Genomic DNA, 5,000 nt, shown 5'->3' on the forward strand with positions numbered 1-5,000 from the left:
TTAAAGCTATGGCTGACAGTACACTGTCTCATAACTAAAACTGACGGTGCGCTATCTTAAGGCTTTGACTGGCAGTGCACTACCTCACAACTAGAACTGGCAGTATAGCCTACTGTCCTTCGATTATAACTGACAGTACACTATCTTTTATCTATGACTGACAGCACACTGTCTTCTAGCTATAGCTGACAGTAGCCTACACCATCTTATAATTACAAATAACAGTATACTATCTTATAATCGACAGTGCACTATCTAAAAACTGAAAATACACTATCTAAATATCTTCTTACTATGACAGTAGCCTACATTATCTTGTAACTGTAAATTGACTGCGCACTATCATATGACTGACAGTGCACTATCATATAAAATAAACCACCTGCATCTTCTATGCATGCAATAAACAGGCAGCAGTTAAGAGAGGGATGGGTAAAACAGCCGAATACAACACACACCAGTGCATGAAAAAAACAGACATACTTACGTGAGCACTCGTACATTAAAGAATGCAACAAATGTCCACCGTTGAAAAGTAAAACACACACACACACACACACACACACACACACACACACACACACACACACACACATGGATTGAATTATCTTCATTTTCCTTTTTCTTTATTTGCCAATATGTTCTTTTTCCCTTTCAAAGTTTCATTATTTCCCATTAAAATTTCATTATTATATCGTTGGATTTTTTTTTTTTTTTTTTTTTTTTTTTTACTTATATCTTATTTTTCAGTCAGTGTAAAAAGCCACGCACAGAGCGCTTCCAAAAGAGGCGTGGGGGTGGGGATGGGGGGGGGGGGGAGCGGGGGAGTGAAAATAATGTGCACCAAACTGAGGAGGAAAAACTTCGTCCCATTAAACTTCCCCATGCGATGCAATGCTAGTATCGAATGTTTTGTGTAGAGTAAGAGATCACTGGGTAGCCTAATACTACATGAAAAAAAAAAGTTCAATTTTTTAAAGAGCCCTCCACAGCAGTTCCGTCTGAGACATTTAGTTCACAATCCGGTACATCATGATGTCGGAGGGTGAGAAAACAAAACGAACGCAATCTCACTGTTTGACCAGTACTCTAAACTGTGCCCGCTGTGTCTGCAAGTCTCTGTCTGGAAGCATGCTTAGCGAGAGAATAGCGCCGCTGCCACCTCCCACAAACCACATAGTGTTATTTACAGAGCACCAGTCAACCTCCCCCCCCACCCCCTGCCTCTCCCCCTCCCCTCCCCTCCCCTCCCTTCCCCTTTCTCTGCGTCCTCCACACACACCACGCATCACCACAGGTGGCTACACATGGCGCGAAGATGGTATCGCTCCTGACTCATCAACACACGTACGCACAGAAAGTGCTGACCAAGTACCTAAGCAACTGTTAACACTTCACACAACAGTAAATGGCTGCAAAATGTGTTATGTAATGTAGTGTAGTGTAGTGTATATATATATATATATATATATATATATATATATATATATATATATACACATATATATATATATATAGAGAGAGAGAGAGAGAGAGAGAGAGAGAGAGATGTGTGTGTGTGTGTGTGTTTTGAGAGACAGATGTTTGTGTGTGTGTGTGTGTGTGTGTGTGTGTGTGTGTGTGTGTGTGTGTGTGTGTGTGTGATGTTGTCTAGTCTTCCTGTGCGTTTGTTTATGTTGTGGTCCAACGAGTGTCTGATGTAGTGATGAAGCATCGAGAATGTGTGTGTTGTGTGTTGATGTAAGTGCTTGTAAGTCCGTTGTGTCTGTTAGTCCGCGCGTTCGTTGTGAGTGTTTTTTTTCTTAATCTGACACAAGCTTAAATGCACAAAGAATGCATGGACGATATTGTCAAATGTTTTACATTACGATCACACATGCGATATCACTGACCCTGTTCAGTTGACATCCATTTGCTTTTCAGACTCCCATGGTCTATCTTACCACACTCAGTATTTCGAGTGAATTAATCTTTTTTGGTCATATTATGAAAATGTTCATAGAGAAGTGAGAGCGGGAGGAAGAGTATAGAGGAGTCAATGTAGAATTAGGCATTCATAAATGTCAAATTGGATTCAACTGTCCTTTGGCTCTCTCTGTTCCATTCTCTCACTGTTGCCATTGCCTCTCTAACTATGATTATGCCATTCTAACGTTGCATTGGATTAATGTGTGCTTTGGCACTTAAGTGAGGAATAACGTTGTGGTCTTAATGTTGCTTGGCCCTGCTATGTGTTTGGTTGTAACTGTTTCCTTTGGCATGTCTACTGTTGCATGGCCATCTTGCAATGTTGCCATGGCATCTCTAACTGTTGCTTTGGTCGGCTGCAGTTGTCAAAACACGATTCTTGTGATGTAGAAGAGTGCTACATTGTTTCTTTTACGAAGAGTAGAGTCTGACAGCGTGTTGTTTGCACACAGTGATTATCCCCACTTGCAAAAAGTTGGGTGAGTTGCCATTGATCATCCTGACATAGCTTTTCCCCATAAGTGCAGTCTGTGTCTCTTACCATGTGTCTGTCGGACTGACAGTTTTCCAACATGGGGTGCTTTGGAACCACTGCATATGTTTGATAAACTTGCCCTGTTAAAAAGGTGAAAACATGTAGCTTGGATTTCAATTATTGTAGTGTTTAAACAAATTGTATTTCAAGAGGTCGTGGGGGGAACATGCGTCTGTTAGACTCATGAAAAAAAAGTGAAATCAACGACTTAACCCAGTAATCTTGCCCAGCATGAACGCTTACTTTTGGTACCACACAACACTGGGCTGCCTGTCCAGATAGCTTCGTGGAACACAGTTTGAGTCATATTTGTTGAGGGTAGTTCTGAACTGAATTGGATTGCATGTAGCTGGGGGGACAGGGACCGTCCGGGCAGAGTGTCTGGTCCTGTTTTGAGCATTGGCAGTCCGAATGCCAATGAAGTACCTTTTTTTTTTGTTTATTTAAACTTTTTGTTTCTCATTTTTTTCCAAGATGTGATTCTGTCTTATTTTGCTTGAGGGTCGAGATTTGTTCGAGGACATACTTGCTAGGCTGAGACACTGTCTTGATGACGCCTACTCTTCTCTAAATGGTGCATTATAAGCTAATTGGTACACTCTCTACTAACACGGTGCAACTTTTGACTAACGTCACTCCTCACAATTATGACATTGCTCTTCTCAATACTACAGTCTGATTTTTCTATGACAAGCCAGCAAGATATGACGGTAGGTAGCCCACTGTTAAAGTCAATTCGTAATACTGTTTTAATCGACCAATTGCTTCTAAAAACTGAATTACATATTCTAATATTTTTACTATGACAGTAGCGTACATTTCTGTAACGATACTGACTTTGACGACTGACTTAGTTAAATAATGTCTTCTTCTTTGCAATACAGGGAGTAAGAGAGGGGGGGCGATCACTGGGATTTTGTAGCTGTACTAAAGTGATTCCACGTTGCAACACGACAACACACACACACACAAAAACACACACCCACAACACAACAAAACCTGTTGATTCTTCCCTTTCCTCTTTCTTATTTTCATGCTTTGTCTTTAGTTTCATATTCCATTAATTTCATTATTATCGTTGGATTTTTTTTAGTTTTTTTATTAAACTATATTGAATTTATTGTTGCAGTTTGCACGGAGCCTCAAAGTTTGTGATGGACGGGAACAACATGATCACCAAACTATCAAAAATTCGTCCTCTTAAATGCCCATGCGATGCAATGACAGTACGAGCTGTACTGTTAAGTCAAGCATCCAATTGGTGACTAATCTGGAAAAAAATTCTTTTTTAAGTGCCCAGTGTGTGGCCGTATGTTATTTTTTGTATTCCTTTATAACCAGATTCTGTGTTAATTCTGGCCTTCACGGACCGTGCACTCGCGCATTTTCTCTTGTTTTTTCTTTTTTGTTCCACTGGCGTTATTGTTTTTCCCGAAGGGCTTTTTACAGAACTTTGCCAGCCTTCTGTTTTTGTTCTTTACGATGCGTAGAATTGATACTGCTGGCATCGTTTACGTCTATCATGCTGCGTCCAGACACACTCAGGGTCTACGAGTGGGAGAAATTATAAGGAGCCGTGATTCGCCATGCCGTTACAGATCTTCCTTCAGCGAGCCACCTGTGTGGCTCACTCCCTGTGATGCAGATACATTCAGGATTTGTCAAACTGGCTCTCTTCTTTCAATTGGTTTCGCCCATTGCTCACTTTTGACATCGGGGTTTAGTTTATTTTTTTGTCAGCTGCATGGTGAGGTCACCATGTAACTCTCACGGACGCTCCTTTCTTCTCTTTGTCTCTGAACCCACGTTAATGTATGAACACTTTTTGTGCAATACCGATTTTGTTTGCATAGTGCACAGCCGATCAATACCTTCAGATGTGTGTTTGATGGGAGGTGTTTCCATAACCCACGAGCTCGCTACATAATCTTTAGGTGCTAGATCTTATGTGCTTAACGCGAAGGAGTAGAAGTCTGCCAATGTTGACTGGAATGGAAAATCTCACTTGACAACAGGCCGTTACGAGTTCGAGGTTGGACCCGCTTAACACTGGCTACTTTGTTGTTTGGGTTCTTGAAGTGGGTTTGTTTTGTTGCTGTTGTTGTGAAGGGGAGGGGAGAATGGTAGGGGCGAGGTTCGCAGTGAATCAGAGAATAACATTGTTTGAGAATATGTGGACGCGGCTAGTGGGGGACGCTTACACGTTTCGGTAGACATTTGTGTCGTAAACATTGGGCATCAGATAGGTTGGTGATCCTCACGTATTTAATCAACATGCAACTGAAAACACCGGTGACTCAGAAGCAACACTGACATGTTTTCTGTTGTTGCCCTCGCCCTACATCGTTGGTTCCTCAGACTGCCGACGCTGGACCCTGACAACGAACGTCGGCATAAGGAATCTAATGAAACGGCGTGAGTAAATGAATTCAGATAGTGGAATGGAACCGCTTGTCCCACGCCTGTGAAGCAATGACTGCACCTCGAATTACCCACG

The 5,000-nt window shown here is 41.7% G+C and overlaps 1 protein-coding gene across 4 annotated transcripts in view; it reads left to right on the plus strand.

The window, feature by feature from the left end:
- LOC143282781 (uncharacterized) overlaps window positions 1-5,000 on the plus strand; it is a 61,402-nt gene that overhangs the window by 526 nt on the left and 55,876 nt on the right. The gene's annotated exons all lie outside the window — the stretch shown is intronic.

The sequence above is a fragment of the Babylonia areolata genome, chromosome 6 (assembly GCF_041734735.1).
Source record: "Babylonia areolata isolate BAREFJ2019XMU chromosome 6, ASM4173473v1, whole genome shotgun sequence".
Taxonomy (NCBI): Eukaryota; Metazoa; Mollusca; class Gastropoda; order Neogastropoda; family Buccinidae; genus Babylonia; species Babylonia areolata.